Raw genomic sequence first — 16037 nt, 5'->3', positions numbered from 1 at the left:
TAATATAAATTATTATATAAATAATATAAAAATATAATAACAATAATAATAACTCCCTTATGGGTTTTTTCAGCATTAAATGAGTTAACACATAATAAAACACTCAAAAGATGGACATTTAATAAATATTCAATAAATGTGAAATAGTAATAGTTTTTAATAGATCATGTTAAGCGGGAAAAAGCACAATCTGTACCTTGGTGTTTACATTCATTTAAATATGATTTTAATACTTCATTAGATATTTACATTTATGGAAATGTTATTTTAATATTTATTGTAGTTTTACCTTTCTTTAAAATAAATTTGAGTACTTGATGATTAAACAGGTTTATTCTTATGTTAAGTTCTATTTTGACAGTGATCGCTTAAGTAATTGGATCAATGTGTGCTTCATTTTCCATCAGGTGCAGAGGTTGGCTCCTGCAGCCCTGTCCCAAGACGCGCTCGCTCTGAGCAGAAGTTACCCAAATTGCACATGCTTTGTCAAGAGAGAGTATTCAGCTGATGAACAGCTTATTTTTGTGGCCCATGATGAATGGCAGTCATCACAGCCTTGTCTTTCCATGGCATTGCCAGTTTCCGGGCAAATGAGTCCTAGTGCCTTTGGGTCTGGTGTAATAGACACATATACATGGGGTGTTCTAAAATTTCTTAACAAATACGTATTTCACAAATACATCATGATAGATGTAATCAGCCTGGAACTACTGGGAAGAACTCCAGCTCCCCATTACCCTCTACTAAACAGATGTACTAGTGGTGTGCTGGTAAATATTTAACAATCAATTCTTTGAGGAAAAAAGAAAAGCCCTGACTGGCAGGTAGCGTTTATCAATTTCGTGGTATGAATGCTCCTGCCGTGGCCAATCTCAAGCTATCAATGAATGCATAGTCTGGGGGACGTGTTTGAAGTCGCTGAATGCAGTGTTTGGAGAAGAGGGGAGAAAAACTGGTTTTTGTGGACTAGAACAAGCTGGCTCCAGCACATCACTGTCCCTGAAAGTATACACCCCTTGTTGCGAAATTCTCCGATTTGGAATTAATTTGATAAGAGAGAAATTCACTCTCAGGGGTCCCTGCATTATCAGCTCTGCTAGTACATCATACTTATTTTGGGCCAGACACTATTTTAAGCCCATCACAAATATTAACTCATTTAGTTCTCAGAGAAACTGTATTCTCTATTTACTGAAGTAATGGAGGCACAGAGAAGTTAGATAACTTGCTCAAGGTCACACAGCTGGCAAGTAATAGAGGTGGGATTCAAACCGTGGCAGCCTAGCTCTGGTGCCAGCACTTTTTAATAACGGCACTCTGTTCTCTCTCATATCACAGCATTCTATTTGTTTCCCTAATATATTCAATACAGGCTGCAGTTATTTCATTGCTTTGTTACTTTTTGTGTGTATACACCTCTCCTACGAGACTGCAAACTTCCTGGGAACAGGTACCATGACAGACACTCAGATAAACAGTACTTAGATGTAAGACTAAATCTTATATCACTCTCTCATATATTCAACAAATGTTAATAGTAAAAGTTATTAATAGATAGCGTTGACTGGGCACATTGGCTCATGCCTGTAAACCCAGCACTTTGGGGGGTAGAATGGGGTAGATTACTTGGCCAGGAGTTCAAGACCAGACTAGTCAACATGGTGAAACCTTGTCTCTACTAAAAAATACAAAAATTATCTGGGTGTGGTGGCACACGCCTGTAATCCCAGCTACTCAAGAGGCTAAGGCATGAGAATCGCACTAACTCAAGAGGCAGAGGTTGCAGAGAGCCGTGATCATGCCACCACTCTATCTCAAACAAATAAACAAACAAATAAATAAAAGATAACATTAAGAGGGACAAATAGGCCGGGCGCGGTGGCTCACGCCTGTAATCCCAACACTTTGGAAGGCCGAGGTGGGTGGATCACGAGGTCAGGAGATCGAGATCATCCTGGCGAACATGGTGAAGCCCCGTCTGTCCTAAAAATACAAAAAAATTAGCCGGGCCTGGTGGTGGGCGCCTGTAGTCCCAGCTACCTGGGAGGCTGAGACAGGAGAATGGCGTGAACCTGGGAGGCGGAGCTTGCAGTGAGCTGAGATGGTGCCACTGCACTCCAGCCTGGGCGACAGAGCAAGACTCCATCTCAGAAAAAAAAAAAAAGAAAAGAAAAGAAGGACAAACACAATCTCTATCTTGATGTTCACATTTACTGAAATGTTGTGTAGTTTCACCTTTCTTCAAAATAAATTTGTTTATTATGACTTATGTAAGTCCTATTTTGTAGTAAATTCTTAAGTAATCGGGTCATTAGCTGTTCATTTTTCATCAGTTCCAGGAGTTGGCTTCTGTAGCCCTCTCTCAAGGACTCGTAAAGAGATCTGTCTCTTTACTAGAATGTAACATACATGAGGGAAACAGCAGAGACTATATTTGTTGTATTATACTACCAGTAATTAGTGCCGTGCTGGGACGCAGCTGACACTAATAAATATATCTGCGGCATGAATTAATTAAACCGTCTACTTTTGTAGACTTAGCTGTTTCTGATCTAACAGTATTAAAGTAGCTCATCTTCAGGCACATCCATGAATATTGCACTTGCCTTTGTTCATACCTGTGTACTTGTCCTGGTCTCCTTGGATTCTTGGCGTGGGAAGAGACCGAGTCTTATTAACTTCATAACCCTAGGACACAGCATCATGCCTGATGCCCTGTGGGTGTGCCGAACAGGTTTCCAGGCTGAAGCAAACAGTAGGTGTTCAGTGAGTACTTACTAATCAGTGAGCTAGTAAGGAAGACGTTGGTCCTCAAAGCAGACTATGCCTGATGGGAAAGGTGCTCGAGTTGTTAATACAGACACTGTTAATACGTCCTGTGTGCCATCCAGGGTGCTGGTGACAGAGGGACAGGTTCAAGGATTGTGCCGACGTGCTGTGGATGACTTGGAGCATCATTTTGCAAAAGTCGCAAGGTGCTCCAGGAAGAGCATTGACCCAAGAGCCCAGAGTTCAGAATTTCAAGTCTGGTTCATCTACACATCCACACACGTAGGTGAGTTCCATGTTACCTTTGTGGGCTAAGTCTTTTCAGCGTATGGTTCTCGATTAAAGACCTAGTATATTCCTAGAAGTAGGAAGCTCATAACCAGTAATTGACCTGGAACCCTAAGAGTTAAGCATACACCGGCTACTGAATAGCAAAGATGCTGAAGAGCTAACATGTGATCGTGTATTCGAACACTTTATTTCATAAATCTCAATGAAGCATAATGGCCTGATTAATATTAACTGCTCGCCTTTCCTTTCCAGGCATGGGGTGAGGATGGAGTGAAAAAAAGAAAGAGGTGGACAGAAGGGACTGAATTCTTAAGTAGTGTGATTCAATTACCTCCAAAAGATCTCCAAAGATGAGCATGCAATCACTACTAATTGCAAATAGTGCTACTGATAATGATAACAATCAGTCACTTTGCTTGGCCCTGTTCTAAACAAGACTACAGGCATTCCCGCAGATTAATCATGTTAATGACCAGCGTTCGGGGGGCTGCGGTCACTGAGGTTTCGATACTTCTGTATTCTGAATGGTGGAGGAAGAGGATCCAGAGACTGCGGGAAGTCATCTAATCCCATCCTCCCCTACAACCCACCTCTGGACTCTGCCTCATCTAACCTAGAAACATGAGCATCCTCTCTTCTGATAATCACATTTTTAAAAGCAACAACTGCAACAACAGTAACCCTTCTTTAATCAGAGTCCCAGAGTGATCGTTTTTGGAAACTGCTTCCTGGTGACCAATGTACCTCATTTTTGTTGCACTTTATCCTTGATTGGAGCCCAGAACCTACAAGGGTGGATACAGATACTAGAGAGTACAATTCTATTTCCATTTCTATGGACCTTCACAGCAAGAAATGGAACCTTGATTTTTCTGCCTATAAGACAGAAATGATACCAATTATTGTCTCTTTCCCCACTGTTCTGTTGCAGTTGAAATTGCATGGGAAATCCATAGTATGTCTTTGAGCAAACAGCTCTGTGTATGTAAATCAGAGATTATTCTGGGCTTTCTTCTGGTACTTCTAAAAAAGTCACTCTGACTGTGCATGTCAGAAAATGAACGGACCATTCACACCTAAACAAAAACAATCCTGGTTAACCATTGTTATTAATGCATTCCTTTGACAATAGAAAACATAGCAAATGTCTGGTATCATGAAGCAGACCAATCCAGAGATGACACAGTGAGGCAGTTTCTCTTAGATGCTGGCATTTCTCCGTACCCTCCACAGCCAGGCTGGCACAGATGTGGGCAGCTCCCCCTTGCCACTCATGCATGGGTTATCCACTCTATTATTCCTCCAAAGAAATTTTGAGTCCCATACTCATTTCCTCCTACTAATCCTGCATTGAAAAGTCACACATCATTACAAAGGTTAAATGTTTTTACCACATCCTCCGAAGTGAAAGGAAGATAGACACAAAAGCAAAGGGATGCGGCTTCCCAAGGCCAGTGCAATTTGGTCTCTCCTTTGCCTTGGATTCTCCACACCAAAGTTCTGACTGTGTCAGTAGAGTTCCACCTGATTCCATTAGTGGAGGGAGCATCCTACTATTTGCCTTGTATACCTAGCAGATTGTTTCTCAGTAGAATGGAGCTAATCTCCCTGTAGGGAATTGTAAGCTTCTGCAACCACAGAAAAGAGCTATATCAGTGTGCGATGCATCAGCTGGCTCTCTCCTTTCTGCCTGCTTTGATCCTGAAGTATGGAAGCCTAGCCATAAAAGGCGCTAGACAGGGGAGTTCCCCAAGGCAGCGTTGTTGCTTTGGAGTTAGAGATCCTGGAGGATCAGGTTAAAGTAGCCCTCGTCCTTTTTTGTCCAGAGCCAAGTGATCATCCTCATTGTTTACTTTTCCAGATGCAGGTGTCTGAACATGCCTGAGCATCCTTATTTCTCTTTCCCAGAATGATGCACTTGGATTGGTTCTTCTTCAGATCCAACGAGTCAGTTTGTACCCGTTATACAGGTACTCATACGAATACAAAGGGTAATTTCAGAGTAAATACCTAGTAGTGGAACAATAGGCTCTCCTGTGATACACCCAAGTTCCCCTATAGTCTTAGCTTAGCTCTGAGGAGGGGACCCACAAAAGCTGTGGCCAAAAGGGTTCATACGCAGGGGGTGTCTAGTTCTAAAATTCCCACACTCTTCCAACCTCAGTTCAAATCTGTGGTCACAGTCACTGCACATAGTTGTCATTCTTAAGCCACCAGGAAAATGTGGCAGTGGAAAATATCTAGGGCTTTGCTGCAGGCCTGAATTCGGCTTCTCATGCAACCAGATGCTGGAATCCATCAGACAGCCCTGGGAGCCACAGCTGCCTCTAATCTCCCCTGTTTCACTCTGATTTCCAATGTACGCCACCGATAACACCCTGAACCACTATCTATATACCAGGAAGAAGTTTCTGGAACCATAGTGAGCAGGAGGTTACCTGGTGGGCCTGTTTAATACGTATCTGCGTCCTATCCCCAGAGTTCCTGACTCACTAGGGGTGATGTACAACAGGAGAAATCTGAATTCTGTCCAGCTCCTCAGGTGATCAAACGCACTCAGGTGTGGAGTGCTTGCTGAGGTCCACAGCAGAAGTGGGGGCTCTTTCTGTCTGGGAATTCTAGTCTGGAGACCTGAGACTTCATACTTGTTTCTTTTTCATTAACCTCTCAGGATTCAGTTTCTTTGTCTATAACACGGGAGAGAGAGTCCATCTTTCCGCCAAAATGGGGGTCCAGGGGATGGCATCCCTGTAACGGTTTAAACTGTGACTCCCAAAACCAGTACGTTGGAGTCCTAATTCCCGCTACCTCAGAATGTGACGTTATTTGGAGATGGGGTCTTGACAGAGGTAATCAAGTTAAAATGAGTTCATTAGGATGGATCCTAATTCAACATGACAGGGGTCCTTATCAAATGGGGAAATGTAGACATGGGGAAGTGTGTGCAGTCAGGGAGAATGATGTGAAGGTTGGAGTTATGCAGCTAAAAGCCAAGGAACTCCCAGAAGCTGGGAGAGAGGTCTGGAACAAACCCTTCCCAGTCCCTTCAGAGATTCTACCTACACCTTGATCTCAGGTTTCAGCCTCCAAAACTGTGAGACAGTAAATTTCCATTGTTTAGGCTGCCCTGTCAGAGGCCCTTTGTTAAGGAAAACTTAGGAAACTCACACAGGCCTAACGCTCTTTGTTCCCCAGGCACAGGAACCCGAGGAGTCTTCCTCACTGAGATGTGTGAGTGTGCTGTAGTCTCTCACTCTGAAGTCAGGCAGGTCCACAGAGACTGCTGATAGAGGAAAAGCCATGGGTCATTGAGCTACTTCTGCTTCTTGTTTGTCAGAGTGAAGACTCCACTAAGCAGGGCTTGGTAGAGCGCCTGATTCCCTTCCGTTCTTTTTAGTTCCTCCAAGTGAAGTAGTCGGGAGATCCATGTCACTCTGAGTTACCCCACTGCAAAAATCAGCACCAGACCTCCTAAAAGGCAATAGGACTGTATCAACTCAGGTGATGGGGGGAAGGTGTACACTGTCAGTTAACATCAATTGAGCTCTTACCAAAAACCAGGCACTCTTCTCACTGCCATGTATAGATATTGTTGTTATCGGGATATTTCATAGATGAGGAAACTGAGGGACAAAGACATGAAGTCACTTCCCAAGATTACACACCTAGTAAGTGAGCAAATGTCAGTCTGGTCCAGGAGACACAGAGGAAAAGAATGGTATGAAGCACAGAGAGATCCATTTAATCAGGTTTCTTTTGAACTAGTTGTTAGTGAAAAATGTTCCTACTAGTCAAAAAACAAAAAAACAAAAGGTTGTGGGCTGGGCTAAGTAGCTCATACCTGTAATCCCAGCCCTTTGGGAGGCAGAGGCAAGACGACAGCTTGAGCCCAGAAGTTTGCGACCAGCCTGGGCAACATAGGGAAACCCTGTCTCTACAAAAATATTTTAAAATATTTAAAACATTTTTAATTTTAAAAAATGTGCCTAGCATAGTGGCACACACCAGTGGACCCAGCTACTCGGGAGGCTGAGATGGGAGAATGGGAGAATCGCTTAAGCCAGGGAGGTTGAGGCTGCAGTGAGCTATGATAACATCACTGCTCTTCAACCTGGGCAACAGAGTGAGGCCCTATTTTAAAAAAATGTGTGTAGGGGTGAAAGAAACACTCCCTCTAGAGAAGGTATGAAGTTTCTGCCGAGTGTGGGTGGGGTCACTGTGTTCAGGGAAGTCTAAGACATTGGGCCTGGAGAGAGGCGTGTGAAAACAGAGTGCAAACCCCATTCCTAGTTCCTATTCCTTACAGATTTCCAGAGATGGTCACCATGAAGAGGACCCACTATTTTTCCTAGGACCTGCTCTCCTAACAAGCCACTACCATCATCATCACCATTATCATCATTTTCCCTGAAACTGAGATATCATTTTGCAATCTGTAAATGCCTCTCACAAGATTTTCTTCAATTTGCTCATCAAAACAAGCTATAAAATCAGCAGAACCCCAATCCAGAAGAAAAAGGACTGAACACATTTCAGTGATTTGCTTGAGATCTCCAGCTGGCATCTTTTAGAGGCCGGCTTGAAATCTAGAAGAGCTGACCCTCTGTATCTACCCGGGCTCCTTGCACTCTAGCCCCTACCCACTCCCCACCCCAAGCTGCGGGCTGCCAGGAGCTGTCGGTCTTAGGTGCTCTGTCTAAACCCCTGCTCCTCCTTGCCTTGCTAATTATCCCCAAAGCTCCCTGCCCAGAGGAATTCAGAACATGCTGCAGTTATTTGCGGAGCACTTTGTCTCTGGGAGATGGGGGGCTTACACAGCTCGGAAAAAGCAGCACTTGCCCACACAGACAACACTGCCTGGTGCTATTAATATCCAAGCACAATAGCTTCAGGACGAGGTGAAGTGTGGCTCACCCTGGCCACAAGGCTTCTCAGCCATGGAGACTGTTTCATTTTACAGCAGCTCTGCAAATACCCCAGCAATCAGACTCTTGCCCCACCTTCTGATCCAGTGTAAACAGCAGAAGAAAGGTGGAGGGCCTTGCATGAAACTGCAATTGCCTGTCCTCATGGTGTGTCCTGGGAGATAAGGACAAATGGAGACTTGAAGTCTCAAAATAATATTTGATTAGTGATCCCCCCACCCCGCTTTTTCTAAAGCATCCCAAGCATTCTACATTTGTTGTCTTTCTCAGTCTTAAAGTTATCTTTGTGCATAGGGAAAGGGTCAACACTTTTATACTTATTCACTCACAAAACTTGTATTGATTATCTGCTATGTGTCTAAATCACCGGGGCTCTGATGATACTAAGATGAGGATGATAGTGCATTCCCTCAAGCTTGTAATGTGATGGAGAAAGACAGTTAATATGCTATTATATCACAGTGTGATTATTGCTGAAATAAAGCTAAGTATAAGAGGCACAAAAGAAGGAGTGAAAACTAGGTTTCGAAGGGACAAAGTCAAGGAGACTTCAAAGATGAGAAATGATTGTACTGGGCCTTAGCAAGGAAGTTCAGCAGAACAAGGTGGGAAGGGCACATCATCAGAGGTAAGGGTATGGGCAAAAGCAGGGAAATATTGACCCATCTGGAGGTCAAGAGAAAGGATCTAGGTAATTTCCAGAGAGAGAGAGAGAGGGGAAGTGTGCTAGAGAAGAGAGAAGATGGACAGGAAAGAACAGACTTGCAAGTCATTGAAAGTCTTGGAGCCTCAGTTTCTGAAGACAGGATTCTCATGAGCCCCTCTGAGCGTTTTTGTACTGGGTGATAGTGACAACTACATGTCTCGCTGTGTGCCCAGGCCTCATAACCATGTGCTTCAAAGGCTCTGTGAGGGCCCTCAGGTTCTCCTGCAGTCTAGAGCACTTCAAGAACTAGTGTGTCTCAGGGCAGAGAATACTTTGCTTTAAGATGTGTGTGGCTCAATGATGGCCAAGGCAGACATGAGAGAATGAAGATAATGAAAACCCACCAGCTGTGACTGATGAAACCAAACCCTTTCTCATCTGCTCGGGGAGCATGGAAGCTGCGAAGGACCCTCTGACTAGCACATCAGCCTGAGGGATTCACGTGCTTATTTGTTAAATTTAGGAATCTGCTGACAGACTGACCTATTATTAGTGCGAATTACCCAGGTTCATCTGTAGCCCTAGCTCTTTGCTTCAAAAAAGATCACAAAGCCTGAGGTACTTCAAGATTGAACTGTGAAATGTCATTAGCTAAATCTCAGTCCTCGCAGCTCCCAGAACTAATTATAGAGCTAGGAGCGGCTGGGGCCAGACCCCTCTGATATAAAAAGATTTTATGAAAGGCGAAGGGGGGAGGCAACAATAATTCTCACCCTATTATATTCCTTTCAATTATTTACAGTAAGAGGCACTGATGGTGAACAAATATAGAGACTGGAATCCAGTGAGGTCACACAGGCGCTCTGGAAGCCAGTGATGCAGTCTCAGAATCTGGGAACACAATGAGGCAATGTTTCAGCTGCTTGTGCATTCTTCACCTCCCATTGTCTCTGTCTCTCTCTCTCTCTCCTCTGCTTCCCCTCCCCCCACAACCCAAAGTCAAGAGCACAGACCCCATGGTGAGAATTCTCATCTTCATCCCACATCCAGGACTTGGCAATATCTTCTATCAAGGGTTTTAACAGGACATTTGCCGTCTTTCTCCTAACCGCAGGGCTGGGGGTCAGGGGTACAATGAATGCTGGAATCCCAAGGGCAGTGTTGGGATGGAGCTGAGTGAATGTGGCCTATAGATCCTCTGGGCATCACCTGACCACCAGGAAGCCCTTTAGCAAAAGCTCTGCAGCACCAAAGATTCACGTGCTCTTGTGGATTCCCAGCCTCCCTTGTCTGAGGTTGGAGCCTGGACTTGCTGACTTCTGGCTAATGAAATAAGCACAGTGAGACAAGCTGTGTGAAGCATGCCCCTTACAGACAGCCTGCAAGATCCTTCAGCTCTTTCTTCCTCCACCAAAGCGGCCTTAGATGGCACATGCACCAGATGGTAGAGCTCTGAGACAGAGAGCCCTCTTGACCCACCAGTTATTGGACTTTGACGTCAGCAAGAAATAAATGTTTGCAATAACATTAAGCCATTGATGTGTCAAGGTTTGTCTGAGGTGGCAGTGAACATTGCTTTTTCTAAATCGTATAAACCTCTGATAGCACAGGCACTAGGGAGATATTCATCGAGCACAATGAAAAAAGTCCACTATGTTAAATAAATTCCTCTCTTTTTCTTGACCTAATTATTTATGTTTCAGAGAATCTTTGACCTGTAGGTTGAAGGAGAGGTCATAGTAAATAAGTCACTGGAGATAGATGGGCAGATGCTTATGTTACCATCTTGGAGCTAGAACAATTTAATTCTCTCATGGGTAGTGGGGGAAGGGAACCTCTTGGGGGATGCTGTGTAATCAGAAATGGTGAGCTAAGTAGCAACAAACTTCGGTAATGGTTTTTTGCAAATATTCATGTGCACGCACACACGTGCATATGCACGCGCACACACACACACATAGACACACACAGGCACACCCTTTTACCCTGTGGAATCGTCTTGCAATGTATGTCCATCATTGGGAAATTATCTAATAGAGCAAGTCAATTGGTATACCCATTATCTTGGACGTTGTGTCCGTGTTGCTGGATAGTCCAGGACCCCTAGTTGTCTTTTTTGGTTTGATTTTTGAGATGGAGTCTCACTCTGTCACCAGGTTGGAGTGCAGTGGCGCAATCTCGGCTCACTGCAACCGCCAATTCCTTGGTTCAAGCAATTCCTCTGCCTCAGATTACAGGCACGAGCCACCAAGCCGAACTAACTTTTTTGTATTTTTAGTAAAGATTGGGTTTCACCATGTCAGCCAGGTTGGTCTCAAACTCCTGACCTCAGGTGATCCACCCGCCTTGGCCTCCACAAATGCTGGGATTACAGGCGTGAGCCACTGTGCCTGGCCCTAGCTGTCTTTTTGAACCAATGAAAATTTGTTTTCTTTTATAAATTCTTTTGTGTTTTTCTATAATTTCCCTCCTTTCCTGTACGTCAAGCTCTAACCTCTGACCTCAAATATCTGGCTTCTTTTCCTATAATCTTTCAGAAAAGGGCACATTAAATATTGTAGAAAACAAGAGTCGCATAAATGTGGACAGGCAAAATATCCTGCATAAGTAGCCAGATGACTGATCAGACAGGGTCCCAGCACTTGGGACCTTCCTTAAGTCAGGCATTAGATGGTTTTTATCAACTGGTCATTAAGGCACAAAATTAGAAACAAACAGCTCCAGATTCCATTCTATTTGGCTTTTCATAGCATTGTGTCAGGAGTCACTTAACCCAGGGATTGCACTGGAGAGGATGTGTGGAGGAGGTTTCTCTGCCGTGTCTCCATTGGCACCATCTCCTTCCAAATTGCCACCTCACTGAGGCAGGCACTCACACCTCCTCTTCCAGGACATTGCAATGGTCTTCTTCTATTTCTTCTCCCTCAGTTTACCCTGTTTGCTGCTATCAGAGTACTCTCCCAAGGTACAACGCTGACCATTCCTGTGCTCAGAAGCCTTCCCCAACTTCTCACTACTTTATGCCAGAAACTTAACCTGGCATTCAGAATCTCCAAAATCTGTACCCACTCTACTCTTTCAAGCCCACCTTTCTCTATTCCTTTTTCCATACTTGTAGTCAAACTTCCTGTATCTGTTATATCCCATGCCTCCCCACCACCTTCTTCAAGGCCACCACACTCATCTCTGACTGGAAAAATTCTATGAACCCTTTGAGACTTATCTCAGCTGTCACTCCTACGTCATAACGCCATGGCTTCCCTACCTAACCCAACGCTGTGCATATATGGTCTCTCTCAGTTTAAAATGCCCAGGACTTTGAACTTTTCATCTATAGCTAGCATGTTCAGCCTTCTATTGCAGTTGTTGTTATTTGTTTTAGCTCCACTATTAGAGAATCAGGTATTTGAGGTATTTGAGAGTAAGCATCATGCATTATTCATGGTTCCTCTTTCACGGTGCGTCTGTCCCTTTGCAGGGTAGTTACTTAATAAATATGTGGGCTATGGAATTGAATACAGGGCAGCCTAACATTAACATTTAACCAGGCTATTATCCAAAGTGGGAATCAAGAGTTGACCGAACTTTCCTGAAACTGGATCAGGTCAATCTTTAAAGATCAGCCTTTCTTGGAAAAATAAAGGGGAGGGGGGAGGGATTCAAGTCATCAGCAAAATAAACTGTAGCCCCCAGATTTTAGAGTTTAGCCAAGGGTTCGTCCATCTGCAAAGCAAGGTCTGACACCCCCACAGAACAACAAATTGCAGAGCTTATGGTTCAGAAGGCTGCACAGGAAGAGATAGTACTCTCCATTTACCAACTGTTTTCTGACTCTTTCCGCTAATCGGGAATCTCCGTTAGAAAATGACACCAGGTGTGTGTCACTGAGGTTCACCCACTCTCAGGCCTGCCGGTGCCTCCCAGACCCTTTGATCCTCTGCTCCCATTGTCTCCTGAAACCAATCCTTTCCATTTTGTGTTTTTCCTCCTAGATCACCTGATACCTCCAACCAAGCAGGTGTTCTTTTCAGAAGCCAGAAGCTGATAACCTGGGCTTTCTGATCTAACCCCAGCCTAAATTCTTTGCAATGGAGGAATTGGGGAGGAGATTCTCCTTATAGAGAAGTGGGTGCCAACACTCCCTTTCAAATTCGTTCATTAGCAAACTAAAGGGGATGCCAGAAATGTCTGGAGCAATGGAAGCACCACTGGAATAAGTAAATAACTTTACAAGACAATTGCAATGTGGAATTCAATTAGTGCTATTCTTTGTAGACCTCACTTACGGAATTATCTTCACAGCTTGATTATAAATTCATTGGTGCAAAAAATTATGTCTTAGATGATTTTTGTGCCTCATGTTAAGTCCAGTCCTAAATTGAAAACATGATAGGATCCTATGCCTCGTTGATTTGTTGCTTCTTTAGTTGTTCCTGGATTAGATGTTTTCTTGGATTATACCCCTCACTGGTCTCTTCTACTAATTAAAACAGCTAGTTCAAAATAGTTGCTCAATACTTGATTAGTTCTCATAGACAGCTCAGTGGAAAACTAAGCATGTTTGTCATTCTCCAGATACTTTGAAATCAAGAGTTTGAGATCAAGACCAGAGAGTGTGAGTAATTTTACAAATATCACTCAGTAAACCAGGTATAGAAACTCCTAAGCTGGGGGAGAAAATTTTACAGGAATAGAGATTGGCGTCCTAGTAGGTGAATCCACTGAACAAAGTCAATTGATTTATGTGGTTGTGGTTTTCAGAAGAGAGAGTCTTCATTGCCTAAATCCATCTTGATCGCAACTGGGTTCCCAACTTCTAAGGAGAAACGGATTTAAGAGAATATAACATTGGCATATCTTGAGTCATTCCTCTTGTTCAAAAGGACAAACCACCACTAACTTTCCACAAAATTAGCTCCTGAGGGATACAGGTGTGTGCTGAGGCAAGGGAGAGTGAAAGCATGAGGCTGGGCTTGTCCTCATGACCTGCTTTTGATGTTCAACCAATTTATTCTTCCTTATGTTTCCCCGAACACAGAGGGAACTTCTGTAGTATGGTCAGTGACTATCTTCAAACACATGGAGATATGATAGCATACCAGAAAGCAATGTTCAGGCATCCTAGCCAATAGGTTGGGGTCTGCTGCAGGTCTAGGTCCACACCTAGAGACAAATCCTGCATTTACACATAGGCTCCAAGATTCCTCTAGAAATCCAAGATGCAGATCAAACTGTACACATCTCCCCTGCTTGGCTGGCCCCAGGGTACAAGCTTAGGATCAAAGGCAATAGTGCTTGTATGACTTTTATATTCATGGACTAATTCTAGGCATCTTTACAATCTGTGGTGCAATCTATATGTATGATGAGCATTAATATTTAAAACACTTTCAAGATTTGGAGTGCGGGCAACAAAGCTTGATGGTGCAATAGGAAGACCAAAGTGCACTTTGCCAATAAGCAAAGAGGGCTTGATTTCCCCCACAATAAATCTACTGAGATAAATAACATAATATTTTTCTCAAACTTGGAAGAAGCAGAGAATTTTGGATCAGGACACCTGAGTTTCAGTGGAGTTGTTTATTAATTGTGTGAGTTTTAGCAAATTATTTCTCCTGAGTCTCAGTTTCTTCATTTGAAAAATAAGAACCTAATACCCACTTCACTTGTGTATAAGGATGAAATGGGATAATAATATATGCATAAATGCTTTGAAAATGGTAAAGAACAATACAAATGTGCCTTTCTATTGTTTTGTTCACAGTGCTCCTGCCTGATTGCATCTACTTAACCCACTCTCCAAGAGCTAGAATCAGATTTCAACCGTATGGAATCATGTACAATGCAGCAGATGGGTTTACAAGTCTCTTGGTCTCTTCATGGAACTAACAGCCAAGAAGTCTAAAGCTTGCATTGTTTACGTGGAAGATGTTTCTTGCCCATTCCCACGCCATGCCATCTGAAATCGCTCGTTTTTTTATTTTTTTCTGTGCGGTTTTTTTAACTTTGTGGGATCCTCTGCATATAAAACTCCATTCAACTACTTCATCCTACTGTAGAAAGCTACTTCCCTGTGAGCTTAGTTCTATGGTTTACAACGGTCTTTTTTCCTATTTGCTGTCTGAATTATGTTTCACAAGAACCATTTGAAATAAGGAAGGCGTGTATCATCTTTCCCTTTTACAGGCAAAGAAACTGAGGCACAGAAAGGCTTAGTAGTGGGTGACCCTGCAAGAATTCAAATGACTTGTCTGGCTCTAAGTCGAGTGCTCTTTTTCTGATGCCACCTGTCTTTTATCCAGAGAACTAACCTGCCTAGACCCAGAGGGAGCTTGAAAAAAGATTTTCAGTTTACTGTGAGAAAACAAAGACCCAGCCAGTGGAGAGTTTAAGACCATCCTGGTCATTGCCATTATTTCTTTTCAAACAGACAGAAGCCTCTGTATGGAGCTGCTTCCGTGTTTGTGGTTTGAATTGACTGGTGAGATGTGAGACACAAAAGAAATTCGAGAGATTGTGTCTGACCTTCAGGAATTTACTAAGAAACCAGGAAGATAAAGCTATCATATAAGATGCTTAAAACAACTAAAGGCAGCCTTAGATTGGGAGGTACTCCCTCCAAGACAGAAATTTCTTAACCTCTGCTTTGAAGTCTGGTTTCTTTTTCAAGATCCAGAAGCATGATCCATACTTAGATTTAGGTTCAAGCCCTTCCTAACTGATTATGTTCTAAATTCTCTATAGTGGTCATCAATGTCACGTCCAGTTCATGTGAAGGTTTTTCCTCCCTTATTTTTTAGTGGGAGCAGGAGATTGGTGGTGAGGAAAACATTGTTGCTTTTTTCATGGACTTTGCAGCCTTCTTCATGACAAATAACTTATTGGATTCGTTTTCTGTTCTTTTTAATCAAGGAGCTCTACATATGACTTAGTAGAGCACTTTTTCTAAAGGAGAATTGGGTGTCTTACTTAACAGTCGCTGAAGTAACCTGTGCTTTCTCCTCTGACTCTCCCTGGGAAGAAGGAGTAGCAATCGTGTCCCAAGTCCCTGAGGACTTCACAGGGTATTCTGGTGTCCTGAGAACATACCTGCCTAAGGTAAGGCAGTCATGGTACCCGGGTATTGATGCACTTCTCACCCTCCACTTTGACTGTCAGAGGCATTCATAAGACTTTCTACACAGGGGATTCTTGGGCTGGAAGAGGTGGTCTTTGGATATATATAACAGCCACATGCTGGCCTACAGAGCCCCTTTCCTGTCCTAGTACTCTATCCGCTAAGACAGAGAACTGAATTGCCATGACTTTATGTCTCTGAACACCTTTACCAAAACCACCTGGTTCTTAGGACAGACAAGTGGGATTAAAGAGAGGGAAAGCTCTGGGCCCATAGTTGAATTTGAAAT

At 43.3% G+C, this 16037-nt stretch overlaps 1 long non-coding RNA gene across 1 annotated transcript; it reads left to right on the top strand.

Annotated features, from left to right (window-relative positions):
• The first annotated feature begins 9563 nt into the window (after positions 1 to 9563).
• Positions 9564 to 14672, top strand: LOC105518588. Its single transcript, XR_001002855.1, has 3 exons — positions 9564 to 9650; positions 12624 to 12848; positions 14396 to 14672. It is a non-coding gene; the product is annotated as an uncharacterized LOC105518588 (long non-coding RNA).
• The last annotated feature ends 1365 nt before the right edge of the window (positions 14673 to 16037 follow it).

This window comes from Colobus angolensis, unplaced genomic scaffold, assembly GCF_000951035.1.
Source record: "Colobus angolensis palliatus isolate OR3802 unplaced genomic scaffold, Cang.pa_1.0 Scaffold11, whole genome shotgun sequence".
NCBI classification, from domain to species: domain Eukaryota; kingdom Metazoa; phylum Chordata; class Mammalia; order Primates; family Cercopithecidae; genus Colobus; species Colobus angolensis.
This window is presented reverse-complemented; position numbering and strand designations above follow the sequence as displayed.